The following is an 18,522-nucleotide window of genomic DNA, read 5'->3' as shown; positions in this document are numbered from 1 at the left end:
AGATAGGTTCTTGAGTATCAAGGGGACCAAGGGTTTCAGGGAGTAAGCAGGAGAATGGGGTTGAGAAACCTATCAGCCATAATTGAATGACAGAGCAGATTGCACGGGCTGAATGGCCTAATTTCTGCTCCTTTGACTTGTAGTCTTTGTCTATTTTTAAACAAATAAGCTCGGCCTTCAAGGCAAAGTCAGGACATCAGCATTTCTTCATGGGGGCGGGGAGGTGTAATCTGAAACCCTCTTCCCCAAGTCATGCAGGTCAAGGGGAATAAGAGATGGGCAAAACATGTTTGATGGTGGAGTGTGTTGGAGATCATAAGTCACTGGGCTGTCTCTTCTCCAAAATGATTCTTTTCCCCCTTCTTGCAGAATTCCTACCCGTAACAGCACGGTGTGTGCAGGTACCACATGACTGCAGTGGTTTCAAGAAAGCCACTGACCATCCATTTCTGCACATAGTCACTGGGCTCTAAAATGTTGGACCAGCCTACATCCCATGAAATAATCTAAAATTCCCAGTGCTGGGTGGTTATCAGCTCTCCACTGAAGGCTGCAATGCTCAGCCTTGCCTCATTCTCAGACAACCACCTTGTAATCATGATCAGTCTTTCAATCCAGTCAGAAAAGGATCACCTCCTGGATGATGCCTCCACAATCAAACAGCCCACCAACACCATCCTCTTTTCAGGCTGGTCACCCTTACGTGAGGTGGGAACAGATCCACAAATCCCTGCACATAGTCAGAGGGAAGGGGAGGGGACAGAAGAGATGAAGAGGAAATTATATAGGAGAGAATAAAATGTCAGTGTGATGAGCAGATTCGAGTAACAGTCCTTTCAGCTGAAAACAGGGCAGTGAAATTCTGTGAGCTGCATTTGCCTGCCTGTGTGTTTGCAATTCAGTCATTATTATTCTGGACACACAGTTCCCTTTCGGTGACCCCCACCCTGAGTGTGTGCTCTCAGGAGCTGATGTGGTGTGATGTGATGCAGATTCAGACTTTGTGCAGTTTAGCAAGAAGCCTCAGTGTCCCTATTGCAAGGTCTGAGTGCTGGCCTTACCGCGCACTGTTTCACAGCAAATGGAGAGGCAGTTATCTGGAAAGCACTGAGCTGATCCTCACAGACAGTGGGGAACTATTTCCCCAGGAGCTCACATTCCTGAGGAGGCAACACGCTTCCCTGGGCCATGCACAAAGAAACCAGAGGAGTTAGCTCACTCCCAAATACTTGTTTTGTGAGACCAAGAATGACCTTCCCTCCTTCAGCAACGCTGCAAGGGTTTGAGCAGACCCTTCCAATGGGAGTGTTGGTCTCACTCTCTGTGCTGATAACATTGTGTTCAGCACTTTGTCTGCTACCCTGATGTACAATGCACATCTCCCTGTATAGCATGCACTTCTCACTGTATCTCAGTACATGTGACAACAACAAACCAAAAAGATACCTACACTCCCCCAGACTGGCCTTTTGGAGAATAAAGAACTGTAGGTGCTGGAGACCGAGACTCGGAATGTGAACTTCCTATCTCTCCAGCTCTGCCTGTGTTCAGCCTCTTGTCCAGCCCAGCTTCCTTCACCCCACCCACTTACTGGCAGCTGTGTCAGAGCTCCGAGATTCCCTTCCGCCTCTTTCTTGTCCTTGAGAATGGTGTTTAAAAACGCACCACTTGGGACTAAAGTAAAAGACAACTATCCATCACTTGTTCAACCAATCTTAGGACCCAAAGTGCTTAACAAACAATGGCCTCATGTGGCAGCAAACTACACAGAGCAAGATGCCAGAAACACTGAATCGATAAATGACCACATGATCCCTTCCTGTAATGTTGAGCGAGGATCTTTAAGGAGGGAAATCCGTTCCTGTCCAACCTGAAAGGGGAGAAGGGTGTGCCTTGTACCTGTGACAGTGCAGCACCCCCTCTGGGCTGCACTGACAGCTTTATACATTATTCCGAGGGGTGTCAGAGAGGTCTCCAGCATAGAAACAGGCCTTTGGGCCCAACTTGGCCATCTCGCCCAGTTTTCACAATTTAAACAAGTCATGGTGATCCATATCCCTCCATACACCTGTCAAAATGTTTCTTAAATGACTAAATTGTACTTGCTTCCACCACAACCTCTGTTAGAGACAAAAAAAAACTGCAGATGCTGGAATCCAAGGTGGAGAGGCAGAAGGCTGGAAGTACACAGCAAGCTAGGCAGCTTCAGGAGGTGCAGAAGGGTTACATCTGAAACATGGACTTCTCTGCCTCCTGATGCTGCCTGTGTTGCTGTGTTCCTCCAGCCTCCTGCTTGTCCACCACTACCTCTGCAGCAGCTGCTAATGGGACCTTGCAATTCTCTGAGAGGTGAGCGCGCTACCCATTAACTGAGAGCAAATGGGGGGGCAGGGCGGGGGGGGTGAAGAAGAAACATCTTGACAAGAACACGCTGTACAGGTCAGATTCAAAACATGGTCAATGCCACTCCCACCCCCTGGAGCCCACACTCCCCTCAAACCTGGGCCTATGTGACAGTCCCAGGCTCAATCCCTGGCCTACCCTCGGGGCAATGGGACAGACAACCCAGTCAGGTCCCCACACTCAGGTGCGTGTGTAAGAGAGACAGAGAGGGAGACACATTCTTCAATATGGGAAAAGCATGGACCAAGCCTGGGCTGCAGCAAATCCACGGCCCACAGCCAGGAACAACCTCATGAGGCATTACAACACCGAGTTAATAATACCTCACTGCATGGTCATCAGAGAAACTTCAACCCTGAGACAAAGACCATTTTCTCAATGGGGAGAAAGTTAAAAATCTGAAGTTCAAAGAGACTTGGGATTTTCGTCCAGGATTCTCTAAAGGTAAACTTGCAAGTTAGGAAGGCAAATGCAATGTTGGCTTTAATTTTGAGAGGACTTGAATATAAAAGCAGGGATGTACTTCTGAGGCTCTGTAAGCCTCTGGTCAGGCCGCATTTGGAGGATTGTGCGCAGTTTTGGGCCCCATATCTCAGGAAGGATGGACTGGCCCTGGAGCGTGTTCAGAGGAGGTTCATGAGAATGGTCCCAGGAATGAAAAGCTGGAATACAAGGACTCCGGGTCGATACTTGGTGTTTAGAAGGATTAGGCCCTAATGATTGAGTATACTCAATGGAATTCAGAAGGATGAGGAGGAATCTAACGAAACTTAGAGATTACTGAACAGCCTGAAGAGAGTGAATGTTGGGAAGGTGTTTCCACTGGTAAGAGAAACGAGGACCCGAGGGCACAGCCTTTGAGCAAAGGGAAGACCTTTTAGAATGGAGAAAAGGAGAAACTTCTTCATCCAGAGATTGGGGAATCTTTGGAAATTCATTGCCACAGAAGGCTGTGGGGGCCAGGTCACTGAGTATATTTAAGACTGAGATAGATGAGATTGAAAAACCTATTTTCCTACTTTCTCCCCATAACCTTTGATCCCCTTGGCAATCAAGAACCGCTGAGCCATGATTCAATGGCAGAGCAGACTCAATGGGCCGAATGGCCTAATTTCTGCTCCTCTCTCTTCTGATGATGAGATAATTTGTCAGGTGACCAAACCATGATCAAAGAGGTCAGTATGAAGAAGCTACTTAAAATGTGAGGGTGTGACAGAGACAGAGCGAGAGAGAGCAGGTGGAAACCAGGTCTGCAAGAGGCTGGAATCACAGAGATCTCAGGATTGTGGGCCTGGAGGGTGTCACAGAGGTTACAAGGCTGGGGGGGGGGGGGGGGGGGGGGGGGAGGTGGTAGAGGAGTCCATGAGGAGGATTTGATAAGAGACATCAAAACACTATTTGGATGAGGTGCCTCTGAGATACAGCCCTCCCATGGTCCCAGTGAATCCAGCACCAAGAGGAAGGGAGCTTGACGATATGACAGAGACATAGGAATATTCCTTCAGAAAACAAACTCAAACAACGTCATTCAGTCTGACCCTCTCAGATGCCCTTCCTGTGCTGACTGACTACCAGCTTCTTTCCCCACTGTTGTCCAGTGCCTACTTATCTCCCAGTGCACAGAATAAAAGGCAGAGATTGTATCGGAGCCTCTGATTACCCAGACGGACTGCCTTTCTCTGAGCTCACTGAACAAAAGGACCAGGGTATACTGTTCATCAGAGGCTGTAGGTGCTTAGGTCTTTACGATCCGGAGCACAGACTGCTGCTAATGCAGGCTGAAGAGAAGGATGGGGTCTTCACACAATGTCTCACATACACACAACAAACTACTCCAAGCCTGACTGGTGTAAGCTGTCTCACCTTTGATTTTGTACTCTGACATTTGATTTTTTTTCAAAAACTTTGCAGTCACATCCTGTTTTCTCCCGTCCCCACTGGAATAACCGTACAGAGGGCTGGTATCCTGTATTCAGGTCACTCTTTATTTACACGTAGATGAATACTGGTCCAGCTCCCTCACAGCCAGCTCCCAGAGTGAACATTCCTGTTTCTGTCAGTCAGCCAGGGCTCCCTGATGGAACCAGGTTAACAGTCCCAATCAGGGAACTCAGATTCTGAGGTCCACCTAGCTGACCTCATTATCTGCAGTACACTCTGCAATGTGTCAGATGGAATGGACACTTATGAAACTCTCTGCTCTTGCCTTTGTTTCCAACCAGTTATGAAGGAATGATGTCAGCACAATGGCTTTTAGAGGCTGTTTTTCAAGTGTTTTACAAAATTGTTGCAGTGAGAGCAATTATTTTGCGGCATTTGATTACCTCATTATGAAAACCAGAATCAACGAGAAATTCAAAGTGTGGCGTGCAGAATTCAATGGATTGAGGACATTCTTAAAGCTGTTGTTATAATCGCTCTGTCAAGAGTTGCTGGGACTAGTTAGTTGCAGGTCTGTGTAAGCGATGGCTGATCGATGAGATCGCAACGACATATTCACACACTGACAAGCAGTGAGGGAACACCTCAGACCAAAAAAATACTTCCATGATTGATTGATTTATTGTTACCATATTCACAGAGTTATAGTGAAAAGTGTTGTTCTGCGTGCTATACAGGAACATTGTCGCATACAAAGGGCATTAGGGTAGCAGAGCAGTGTGCAGATTACAGTGTTACAGCGGAGAGGGAGAGAGAGATTAGAATTAACATTTGAGAAGTTTGTTCAAAAGTTTGATCACAGCTGGGAAGAAGCTGTTGTTGCATCTGTTCATGTGTAACGAAAGCTTTGCATCTTCTGGCTGATGGAAGAGTCTAACTGGGGTGGGAGGGATGTTTGGTTCGGTTGGTTGCTTTCCTGAGGCACTGGATGGGAGGCTGGTTTGTGCGGGCTACATTGACAACTCTGTAGTTTCCTGCAGTCTTGGGAACAGTCATTGCCAAACCACGCGGAGATGGAGCCAGATAGGCTGCAATGGTGCTTCTGTAAAGAAAATGTGTAAGGTGTCCTTCTAACAGCCCACAGCCCAAGAGCTCCCATTAGGAATGTAAATCTCCTGAGGTCAGATCAGTTTGGTACCTCATCAACTCACTGTGGGGACTGGAGTGCAAACTCTGGGAGGAGATTTTAAACAGATCCTCTGGAATAATTGCAGGGAACAACAGGGGTATTTGACCCCTCATCATCTCTCAACCAGCACCCCCAGTGCTGACTGTGGGATCTTGCTGTGCAGACTTTTCCCCCCCTGAAACTACAACAGTGACCAAACGTCAGTTGCTGTTAAAAAAAAAACTTTGTGAATAATATAAATGTAAATTCTTCCTGATTGGGCAAAGCAAGGGAGGGCTCATCAGCCAGAATAAATCGATGATGTCCCCCCTCTGCACTCTGCACACCCTGTCTGCCGTGTCCGGGAGAAGATGAAAGGTGTCGACACTGTGGCACCCTGCAAAATGGAGCCAGTCTGGAGCACCAGGTCAACATGATCATTATCTCACTCCCTGCACAGGATGTGACAGGAGCTTTGGGAAATTCACTCCGACACTGAACGGCAGGAGGGAGTGAGAGAGAGAGAGCTCAGAGAATCAGAAAAAGGGGCTGTCGGTGTTCGAGAGGAGAGAGAGAGGTGAACTGGAGTGCACGGGAATTGTTGGGCCGACACTGAACGGCAGGAGGGAGTGAGAGAGAGCTCAGAGAATCAGAAAAAGGGGCTGTCGGTGTTCGAGAGGAGAGAGAGAGAGAGGTGAACTGGAGTGCACGGGAATTGTTGGGGGGTTGGTTTTGGAATTAATGATGATTCAAAAAGCTGAGTCGTTACTTCTGTTCTTGACTCAGAGTGGACTGGTAGCATGAACTCTTTCTCTCTCTCTGCACATATGCTACCAGACTTGCTGCAGCAATTTCTAACTCAAATTCCCAGCATCGGCGGTGTTTTGCTGACCCCCCATCCGTTCATTCCTCGCAAGAGGTTTTAAACAGATGGATAGTGGACAGCAAAGTGAGAATTCTACCTGGGATGGAGAATGGGGGGGCATCCCGGTCCTGTGAAGGGCTGATTTCTACACAGACACACTGCCCCTTTGTCAGAACGGGGTTTGCTGTTTATTTCTGACATGGGGCGGGGGGGGGGGGGTTGATGGGCTGAGGGTGGGGGCAGAGGGAGGACAGCCAATGACTGTGACACAGCTTCTAGGAGGCTGGCTCTGTACTGAGAGGAGGTGGGGCAGTTTGACAGCACTGAGTCTCTTATTCTGGCTGTGTGTGTGTGTGTGTGTGTGTGTGCAGTGTATGTCCCACATCCACAACAGATGGAGAGATCAAAGGGAACAGAGAGTGAAGCTGAGTGAGCCACACCAGGAGGAGATGTCACAGCACCACTCCGGGCTTTGTTTCCCACAGATACAATGGAGGGAGGAGCGAGACCTTTGAGCTGTCCAGGTGCTCCACAAGGAACAGACTTGACCAGGCTGTTGGGTCATTGCACGGAGGAAGGTACGATGCTTTAAAGTGTGTAATTTCAAAGTATTGCAAGCTACGACAGGAAAGGCGAGTGTTCAGAAGGAGCAGGGTGCTTAAATCAGAAAGGAACTGCAAAAGTGAGTGACAGTAGCAGGGAGAGCTCTGTAACCGATTTGCTATTATTGCCACAGCCCCATCACAATGTGCTCCCGGTCACAAACAGAGCAGACGGGAGCAATGTGAGGTAGGACTGAGCAGGAGCAGGGATGAACAGTACAGAGGAGATCTCTCTCTCTCTCTCTCTCTCTCACACACACACACTTTATCCTGTCAGAGAGCTGTGCTTGAAGCTGCTGGCCTCTGGAGAAGCTGCTCCATCTAGTTTGAATGTTTCCTGTTGATAAAGCCAGTCGGTTCTGCAGTGAGATAAAACAACCTCCTGCAATCCTCTTTGTCTGCAGGCATGTTCAGAGGGGCTGCCAGGTAGGGGAGGGAGAGACAGACAGACAGACAGTGTGTTTGTTGTTTGTCATTGGTGGTGTTGTGTCTGTATACCTGATTCCTCACTGCTGCTCTCTCTCCCTCCAGCTCTCCCCTCTGGTTCAATTGTCCCTGCCAACTGCTCAGCATCACTTCACAGTAAAACCCAATAAAACATACAGGCTTTTTTTAAAAAACAAACAGATGCAAGCCCTGTTGACTGATGCAGCCAGACACAGCTCTGATTCAGACATGAAACGGAATGGTTAACTCATTTCTCTTTCAGTAAAACCTAGTGAAATAGCTGGATCCCAGGTGCTGTGCTGACTCTGGCATTACAATCCTGCCCCGGAGAACACAGAATGAAAGCCATAATGTAAACAGGGATTAGTGGGAAAAGGTCAGCGGTTTCACTAACCCCCCACTCCCAATGCTGCTGAAATGACAGTTTCCTGTGGGTGCTCACTGAGCTCAGGGAACACGAGCATCTTCTACACCACAGGAGGCCATTCAAACCATTTAACTCGTACTAGACCAGTTGTTCTGTACCTTTAATCCATCTTTCAGTCTTACTTGGAAAACCCTTCATCGTGTTGCTGAATAAAAACCTCTTGTTGGGTTTCATCATTAACAAGGTGGTTCAGACCCAGGACAAACGGCCTTCTGACCTCTCATGCTGCAGTTAGTGGGGAAGTTTTCCTGGCATCACCCGCGACAAACCCACCGGCTTGTTTAGAAATAAGGAAATCTGCCCTCTGTCTGGAGTCTCCTTGTGGGAATTAACTGCCTGATGTCAACCTGTTAAATTCTTCAGAGTCATACAGCACAGAAGCAGACCCTTCAGTCTAACCCATCCACATGAGATCACTCAGCAATAGAATCCTGAAGGCCCATCAGCCCTGCTTGCTTGTGCTGTTCTCTGGATGAGCTATTCATTGGGAAGTGTGTCTCATTGGCTGTGCAGAGCTCAAGCTGGTGAAAGATGCTCCGCGTTCGAGAGAGTGCACGTTAAGTTGATACAACCTGCTGTCATTATGAAACCCTGGCCAGTCATCACTGCTATACATAGTAGAGAATATAGAACTCCAGGAGAGGGAGGGGCATTCAAATGTAGACATCAAAACCTCTCACCCACACAAACTAGCTCAAAACTACAAATCCAAAACGAGACGACTCTGCCCACCCGCCTGTGTCGGAGAGACCTATTGATCCATTCTGTATTTGTGTGGCTGGATAAGCGCAGCATGTCAGGCAGCATCCAAGGAATAGGAGAATCGACATTTCAGACATGAGCCCTTCTTCTTTCCTGAAGAAGGGCTCATACACAAAACGTCGATTCTCCTGCTCCTTGGATGCTGCCTGACCTGTTGCGCTTTTCCAGCAACACATTTTCAGCTCTGATCTCCAGCATCTGCAGTCCTCACTTTCTCCCATTCTTACTTCCCAATGTCAATATATTCTGATCAGAGGTTGTCACCGGCTGAACTTCTGTTCAAGTATTTCCACAAAGTGGAACAAGATACCCGTATCATTATCAAAACGATTTCCTTTCACATTAAGACCATATATCCATCTGATCCCAGCAATATCTTTCCAGGGAAGATTGATGTCACCAAGTATCCAGCTGGCAACAGCCTCAACATTTCGGTATTCATCTTTCATTCAATTCCACACTGTCACAGAGTGAACAAGAGGGAATCTGCTCACCTTCAGTAATAAGCTTCAAATCCCCACCATTGTCTGCAGCAGAGGAACTATTCCAATCCAGGCAGACAAAGACTATTCTCACACATCTTGTTGATGAACACACTTGGTCATTAGAATAAAAAGGCACTGACACTTTGTACAGCCATGTGAGCATCTGCAGTTTTGTGAACCTTCTTTCTACCCAAGCGAGAAACGGCCTGGTTTTGCGTGTCCAGTCAGCCACAGGCCAGGGTCAAACACAAACAAACTTCCCACAACCTCTCAGACAGGAATTCTGTTTGTTCCAGTTGCTCTCTCTCTCTCTGTCTCCTGTTAAATTAAATCTCATGACTAGGAGCTAGTTAGTGAGTGATCTGAGGGGCCCTTCAAATTAATTGCACTCAATTAGTCTGTCAGAAAGCTATCTATCAGGCAATTTGTTCACTTGGCTCAGCTGTGCCTTTCAAGTCTGTTTTCATGATGGGGAAAACAGGAGACTATTTGACCCTGTGACTCTCTTCCTAAACTCCACACACTTTACACCGTTTCCCTGAACACCTTCAGCCAGTTCCCCATTTCAAATTAACAACAGATCCTGAATCAATTATTTTCAGATGAGTCTTTCAAGTATGTTGGACCTTTTCTCTGTCACGTTTCGACTCTGCTCCCCCACTCCCGTCTTAGACTCCCCAACTGGTTGAAATAATTTCTTGCTGTCCTACCAATTGTCCTCCACATCTTTGAAGAATCAAATCACCCCATCAACCTGCGAACTTCTATGAAATAATAACTTGACTCTGCAGAATCTCTCCCAAATTGAACTCCTGGGGAGCAGCTCTGATTCAAAGGAAGAAGGGAGAGTGACCGTGCTGTGAGCAGTCAGGCCTGTGTGATCAGTGAGTGAGCAATACCTGAGTTGTGTAATTAGAAGGGTGATATCAGGCTGACAGAAACAACGAGCAACAGGGACCAGAGGTGCCATGAGGAAAGTGCTTCCCAAAGTGTCTGAATGGGAGACTCTCACTGGCATGCAATGTTCACAAGCCCCAGTGTCTATCACATTGGGTCAGGGTGCACACACACCACGCTTGTCAATATCACAGTGGTCATCAGTCAGAAGAGACACCATCTGAGGTAAGTGAGGATCTGCTTCACACATTGTGTCGTTGCAGCCATTCATTCAGGGTCTGTTCATGTGAACTGCAGACTGACCGTCCTGCAAAGGGCTGCTGCATCTCTCTCATGTCATCGTTTCATTCAAGGGGAAATATCAAACTAAGCTCGAGACCCAGAACAACCACACGATCACCCATCATTTGTGTGGCAAGGCTTACACAATGTAATGGTCTACAAAGCAAAATCAAACAGAACTGCAGGCAACAATCCATCCCTGTCCGATGAACTCAATGCATTTTACACTCACTTTAAACAGAAGCTCAATGAAACAATGTCACCTTTTCCACCAGCCTCAGATACACCTGTACCCCAGGTCACCAGTGCAGACGTTAGATAAACTTTCTTGAGAGTGAACCCATGAAAAGCGATTCCCCGGCAGTGCACTCAGATCCTGTGCAGACCAGCGGGTGGGAGTATTCGAAGACACCTTCAATCTCTCCATACTTCAATCTAAAGTCCCCACCTGCTTCAAGAAGACCACCATCCTGGTACCAAAAGGAAAGTCAGGCAGCATGCCTCAATGACTACCACCCGGTGCCTCTGACCTCATTAATAATGAAGTGATTCAAGAGGTTAGTCACGGATCACATCAACTCTAGCCAACCAGACTGTCATGAATCTTGTAATTCACTTCCCAATGGCAGACACCAGCTCCCTGGCCCTACACTCATCCCTGGGACATCTGGATGAAAAGGATACATACATCAGGACACCTACATCTGGATAACAAGGAGACCTACATCAGGCTCTTAGTTATTGATTACAGCTCCAGCGTCAATACCATAATTCCAAACTCATCTCCAAACTCTGGACCGAGGAGTCTGCTCCCCTTCTGAAACTGGATCTTCAACTTCCTGACCTGCAGGCAGCAATCAGTAAGAATTGGCAACAACATCTCCTCCACGATAATCCTCAACACTGGTGCAGCACAAGATAGTGTACTCAGCCCCCGACTGTATTCCTTAAACTAATGACTGTGTGGCAAAATTCCACCCCAACTCCATTTACAACTTTGCTGACGACACCATCATTGTAGGTTGGGTCTCAAACGAGACGGAGTACAGGGAAGAGACTGAGTACTTAGCGGCGTGGTGTAAAGACCACAATCTCTCCATTGACATCAGCAAAACAAAGGAGCTGCTCAGAGACTTCAGGAAGTGGGGCTGGAGGGCATGCCCCTGTAGGTATCAATGGTGCTGAGGGTGGAGAAGGTCAAGAACATCAACAATCTGACCTGGTCCGCCCATGTAGACACGATGGATAAGAAAGCACAGCAATGCCTCAGCTTCCTCAGGAGGCGAAGGAAATTCAACATGTCCACAAAGACTCTGACCAATTGTTACAGCTGCACCACGGAAAGCAACCTCTTTGTGTGGATCACAATGTGGTATGGCAACTGCTCTACCCAAGACTGCAAGAAGGTATCAAGAGTTGTGAACACAGCCCAGTTCATCAGACAAACCAGTCTTCCATCTACACTTCCCACTGCCTCGGGAAGACAACCAACATACACAAATACTGTTCCCACCCAGTTATAGTAGAAAGTGAGGGCTGCAGATGCTGGAGACCAGAGAAGAAGGGTTTATGCCCGAAACGTCGATTCTCCTGCTCCTCGGATGCTGCCTGGCCTGCTGTGTGTTTCCAGCACCACATTTTTCAACCCACCCCAGTTATACTCTCCTCCATCAGGAAGATGCTATCAACATTTGGATGCATGTACAAACAGATTCAAGAACAGCTTCTTCGAGTCATAGAGATGTACAGCGCAGAAACAGACCCTTCGGTCCAACTCATCCATGCCGACCAGATAGCCCAACCCAACCTGCCAGCACCCGGCCCATATCTCTCCAAACCCTTCTTCCCTGCTGTTAACAAATCTCTTAAAGGTTAACGTCTCTGTGTGTGTCTCTCTCTCTGCACCTTCTCTGTGGCTGTAACACTGTATTCTGCACTCTGTTCTGCTACACTGGTGCACTTTGTATGGTACAATCTGCCTGTAGAGCACGCAAAACAACATTTTTCACTGCATCTCGGTAGGTCACAACAATAAATCAATCAAACTAACGACTTTTTCAGGGTTTGGTAAACAACAGTGCAAGTGCTGGGGGGAAAACTGTTGCTGATTTTGCTGGTTTCCACATCCCAAAGTGAGAAAGAAGGCATGTATAATGCCTGCCGTTATCAGTCAGGGGATTGGCAAGTCATGCTGCAAGTGTTTCAGTCAGACCACATTTGGAGGATTATGTGCTCTTCTGGTCACAGCACAAACAGAAAGATGTGGAGGCTTTGGAGAGTGTCACCTGGATTCGAGTGGATGAGGTTTGTGAAACTTGGATTGTTTTGCTGCAGCTTTGGAGGCTGAGGGGCGACCTGACAGAAGTTTATGAAAACACGAAGGGCACGGATAGGGTGGAAATTCAAACACTAGAGGGCCTAGGTTTAAGGTGAGGAAGGAAAGTTTTTGTTACACAGAGTGGGCACGGATGGGTTGGACCAAAGGGTCTGTTTCCGTGCTATACATCTCTATGACTCTGAGTGTAGCAGGCGCCTGGAACAGGCTGCCAGGGGGCTTGAAGATCCGACTGCAAAGTTTAAGGGGCATTTAAACAGAGATGTGAACAGGCAGGGAACACAGGGATACAGGCTATGTGCATGCAGATGGGATGAGTTTGGAATGGCATCCTGGTTGCATAGACATGGTGGGCCGAAGGCCCGTTCCTGTGCTGTTCCATGTTCTATGGGGTGAAATTATTCTCCAACAAGCTCAGGAACCACAAGGGTTACTGACGAGGAGAGGGATCGAGGGTGTTTATTTGAACTGGATCCTCCTGCAACAGCAAACGCACAAGCAACACCCACTTGCACACACTTGAGCCTAATTTGACTCGACAAAGGCCATTACTAAATATTTGGAGCATGTATGGTCAGACTGAGAAGATGTCATGCTGAAGGCACTTCATTTGGCTCACTCAGAGTCTGGAATGTTTCTGCTCCATTGTGTGATTCTGTAATGCAGAGAGTAGGGTAAACAAATCAATGAACAACATAGTCTTGTGTCAACTGACAGGAGGGAAGCTCCTGCCTGTTCACCAATACAGATTCCAACATGTTCAGCAGTTTGGACACAAGTCTGAGTTCGATCAAAGCATTTTGCGGGGGAGTAATTTCACAAACAAAAAATCCTTTTTTCATCCTATCACAGGATTTGGGTGTCACCAATAAGACCAGTGTTTGTTGCCATCCCTAATTACTCTTGACCTGAGTGATTTTTCTCTGGTTGTTTAAGGGGGCATTTCGAGCTACCCACATCGCTGTGGGTCTGCAGTCCCACATCAGCCAGACTGGGTGAGAGCAGCAGAGTTCTGTTTTCCGTGCTAAGGAAAGGGTTTTATTCAGCTGGAGAGGGTTTCAGAAAAGATTTGCCAGGGCGTTGCTGGGACTGGAGGTTTTGAGCTATGGGGAGAGGCTGAAACTTTTGTCACTGGAGCGTAGGAGGTTGAGGGGAGACGTTATAAAGGTTTATCAAATCACGAGAGCAATAAATAAGGTAAATGAGAGCTGTCTTTTCCCTCGGGTGGGGGATTTCAAGACTAAGGGGCATATTTTTGAGGTGAGAGGAGAGAGATTTTAAAAAGGACATGAGGGGCAACTTTTTTTTTTACACAGAGCGTGCTTTTTATGTGGAATGATCGTCCTGAGGAAGTGTTGGATGTGCGTATAGTTACAAGGTTTAAAAGACGTTTGCATATATTCATGGATAGGGAAGGTTTGGAGGGAGACTGGCCAGGAGCAGGCAGGTAGGACGAGTTTAGTTTGGGATTATGGTCGGTCCGGACTGGATGGACCGAAGGGTCTGTTTCTGTGCTGTACGACTCTATGACTCTCCATAACAGCATCAGTGAAGCCAGTTTGTTGACCAGCGATTTTGCAGCAATTGATGACAGTTGTGCTATGTCCAGTACACATGCTCCCTACAGCCTGACTGTGGCCTGCTGGATTACCAAACTGTTACCACTGTGCTATCACCTCTTGCTACTGAAACAGGGCACATCACAGCACCGTTCAATTCCTGTCTCCGAACTCCAGCTTTACCTGGGAAAGTGCAGTTTCAGCCCTCGCTCCCCCTCATAGGAAGGAAGTCTGAAAACACACAGCAACCAGCAAAATAAAACCAACATGGGGCTGTGTGGGGAAAGTGAGTCAGAAGATTAGTTGTCACAGTCTGGAATACCAAAGCAGCCTCCTGTGTCTGCTTCACCTCTCAGTAAGATCACAACTGATCTGATCACTCCATATTCCTGTCTCTTCCCCAATAAGCTCTCAACCCTCCCTCTGCTTATCAGCAATCTATCCACTTCTGCATTTCCAGGAACCAAATTCTATCAGGCTCTCAACCCAAAGGAATCTCTCCTGTTTTAAATAGGTGGCCTCTAACTTACAAACGGTGACCCCTTGTTTTAGATGGTTTCCTCACGTGAGAGATTCTCTTAATATCTATCCTGACAAGACACCTCAGGGTCTGAACAGGTTCGAGGGGCTGACTGCCCTCCTGATACACCAATACCTGATATTCGTCGATCTGAAGTTCGGTGGACTCAGTGACACCACTTTTATTCCTCACTTGAACTGATCTTGAATAGCTTTGTTGATAATTTGACAGGGACTGAGAGAGGGCTGAATTCTGAACAAAAATCACAGACATTGTGGTTGACAGTGGGCTCAGAGCCTCCCAAAGTCCTCGCCATCTTCTCAAGTGCAATTTGGGCTTCTGTGTGTCTCTGTGTATGAGTATGTGTCTCTTCTGTGAGTGTGAGTGCACGTATGCAGTGTTGATTTATGAGAGTGTGTACGTATGTGTGTGCACATCTGTGTGTAAGACTATGTCTGTATATGACTGTGAGACAGAGAGAGAATGTGGATGTGGATTGAAGATGTGTGTGTGAGTGAGAATGTGTGAGACAGAGTATATGTGTGTGTGTGTCTGTGTTTTGGAGAGGGAGAGAGAGAGAGAGAGAGATGGGAAACAAAGACCACTTCCTGTTCTGAATGTGACAGCTAAGGGAGAGCACAAAAAGGGTGGGGCATGTATAAAGTGTCTGTTGTCACGGGGGTCCAGCTATACTGTCACCAGAGGATTAGTGCTGGTTGTTGGGGGGATGGGGGTGGGAGGGGGCTGCTGTTCTGATTGAACAAGTGGCTCTGGTTCTTGTAACTTACTTCAGTCCCATTCAGTGCCTGGGCTCAGGGCCAACACTAGCAGCTGACAAAAGACCAGCCGCTGAAAGTGACCAACAGAGATTTTTCATTCCGCTCTCTGCTGGGGAACGTACACAGTGTAAACGTGTGATTCTGAGAGCTGTGTGTGGTCTCATTAGCACTGAATGATGTGAGAAACCCCACCTTCTATCCTGTACAAAATGATGTGAATTTCCATCTACAGACTGTATGAAGTCACACCTCAGCTCAATCCCCTTGCTCTGCTGACAGTGCTTTTAAACAAAATGCATCAATTATAGCTCACCTCTCCCCCACCTTCTCTGGTGCAAGAAGGGAATGGCAATAAATGATGGTCTAGACAACATTACCCACACCCTGTGAACAAAACTTACATCAGATATTTCAAGACATGTTCTCTAACTGCACTCTCTGCTCTGGGAGAAATAACCCTCCAACCCCTTTCAGAGGATTTTGTGATATCTCTGCAGATATAAATCATGTTGTACAGAAGGCTACTCACTGATTGTGGGCTATCAAAGAAAGCACACCAACCAGCCCCCTCTCACTCACAACCCCAGACCCCTCAAATCTTGACTGTCACAACGTTCATACAATCCTGACAGTGCGGAAGCAGGCCCTCCGAAGAGCATCCCAACCAGTCCCATTCCCATTAAACCTGCATTCTCCATGGCTAACCCAACTAGCCTGCACATCTTTGGACAGTGGGAGGAAACCCACACAGAGACGGGCAGAATGTGTAAATTCCATACAGTCACCCAAAGGCTGGAATTGAACACAGGCAGTGCTAACCACTGTGCCAAGTGCCTATCCAATTCTCTTTGAAAGCTACAACTGAATCTGCTTTCAGCAGCCCCTCCAAAACAGCATGCTGCAGTTCATAGCAACTGACTGTCAAAAAGCAGAAATCTCATCCCAATGTGCACTCCCTCTCCCCCTGCCACCTGCCCTGTGTCTCAAACAGCCTCCACCTCTGGCCTGTGTCATTTGGAACCACCTGCCAGTCTCCTTCTCTGAACAACCTCAGCTTCTCTCTGTTATCCCAGGTTCTGATCTGGGAGGGATCCTGTTCACCTTCTGTCAAATGGACCAATCATTGTGCAAACACAGGAGCAGCAAAGGGTCAAAACGGCAAGTTTGTGTTTTAACCAAACCAGGAAAGATACCCTCCCTGCATGCAGCCTTTCCAATTCAGTTACAATTTCATACATTTCAGTCAGATCCCCTTGCATTCATCTCAACTCAGGCGAGTATGGACCTAATCACTTCCCAATTGTATCCTCTCCATTTATCATGGAGGTGTTAAACCCCCCAGGCAGACCCAAACCGATCGCTCTCTAAGATAGAATCCTGAGTGATTCTGAGAAGCCACTGCCAAGATCTGATCTGGATGTGAATTAGCACAAGCTCCAGGCAAGGTGTCAGCTTTGGGCACTGAACTCTCTGAACTTCAGTATCAGAAGGTTTCATGTGACTGTCATTCCCAATACATTCCCCACTAGATTGAAATAGAAACACAAGTCAGTCTCACTTGGTATCAAACTGTATTCAAGACTTCTTGGCTAAAATCCAATAGCACCCCCCCCCACCCCACCAACTCTGCTACCAAAATGTACCTTTGCCATAAAATCAGTCAACACAGATGTGGTTCAAAGCTGACCTCCACCAGAGATCACAACTGGGAAATGATGGAGTCACTTGTCCACATTGATCCGAGATGAAAATGTGTTGCTGGAAAAGCACAGCAGGTCAGGCAGCATCCAAGGAACAGGAGAATCGACGTTTCGGGCATAAGCCCTTCTTCAGGGAATTCCTGAAGAAGGGCTTATGCCTGAAACGTCGATTCTCCTGTTCCCTGGATGCTGCCTGACCTGCTGCACTTTTCCAGCAACACATTTTCAGCTCTGATCTCCAGCATCTGCAGCCCTCACTTTCTCCTCATTGATCCGAGAGCACTCTGTCACTGATGTCTTTGTGGGGCAGTCTCTGTGTCTCTCCCATCACCTGGTGCAGCTCCCTTTTATTCCTTTCCCCTCTCTGTCTCTGTCTCGCTTTCTCATGTCCCTGAATTGAACACCATGCACACCGACCTTATCGAAGTGTCAACAAAACGCAGGGAGAGGTGACTGCAAGGCTTTGAGATTCAACCTTCTGAAAAGGAAGATTAAAATCAACATCTCTCAACATCTCCTCTTGTGGTGATATCCTCCTTTATGATCCAAAGCAAGCATAAGGATAGATGGATCACAGCCTTGGGGGAGGGGGGTGGATCAAAGTGTCGATCCTCTGGTGGGTGCACATGAAAACAAGGGGACACGGTTTAAAAATGGAAGGTTTGGCTGTGACGATGGGACATGGGTCTTGTCGCTCTGTAGGATTCCCCTGCCCCAGACTGCAGTGGAGTCTGGGTCACTGAATCTCAACCTGAGATAGGCAGAGCTTGATCTACAGGGAGAGACCACACCAGCCATGATTATGATGGGCCAAATGGCCAACTCCTGTTCCTCGAGTCTCCTCTCCCACAGGGAATAGCAGCCAATACAACAGTGGCCTCAGTAAAACGTTCCCAATCCAGACAGAAGTTACAGCACAGTAACCAGATGGTTCATTTACATGCCCCACATGAGCAAGAATCCTAACTCAGTGTCAGAGGCAGGGACAGGAGTCATAGAACATAGAACATAGAAGAATACAGCACAGTACAGGCCCTTCGGCCCTCGATGTTGCGCCAATCCAAGCCCACCTAACCTACACTAGCCCACTATCCTCCATATGCCTATCCAATGCCCGCTTAAATGCCCATAATGAGGGGAGAGTCCACCACTGCTACTGGCAGGGCATTCCATGAACTCACGACTCGCTGAGTAAAGAACCTACCCCTAACATCTGTCCTATACCTACCACCCCTTAATTTAAAGCTATGCCCCCTTGTAATTGCTGACTCCATTCGTGGAAAAAGATTCTCACGGTCGACCTTATCTAAACACCTAATCATCTTGTACACCTCTATCAAGTCACCCCTAAACCTTCTTTTCTCCAATGAAAACAACCCCAAGTGCCTCAGCCCTTCCTCATACGATCTT

At 47.5% G+C, this 18,522-nt stretch overlaps 1 protein-coding gene across 2 annotated transcripts in view; it reads left to right on the top strand.

The window, feature by feature from the left end:
- Window positions 1-6,617: 6,617 nt before the first annotated feature.
- The window catches only part of LOC122543025 (leucine zipper putative tumor suppressor 1-like), a 41,108-nt gene continuing 29,203 nt past the window's right edge, over window positions 6,618-18,522 (top strand). For both annotated transcript variants that reach the window (XM_043681203.1, XM_043681202.1), the window contains exon 1: window positions 6,618-6,895. The gene's annotated coding sequence lies outside the window, so the exon portion shown is untranslated. The remainder of the gene's footprint in view (window positions 6,896-18,522) is intronic.

The sequence above is a fragment of the Chiloscyllium plagiosum genome, chromosome 42, assembly GCF_004010195.1.
Source record: "Chiloscyllium plagiosum isolate BGI_BamShark_2017 chromosome 42, ASM401019v2, whole genome shotgun sequence".
In the NCBI taxonomy this organism is placed as follows: Eukaryota; Metazoa; Chordata; class Chondrichthyes; order Orectolobiformes; family Hemiscylliidae; genus Chiloscyllium; species Chiloscyllium plagiosum.
This window is presented reverse-complemented; position numbering and strand designations above follow the sequence as displayed.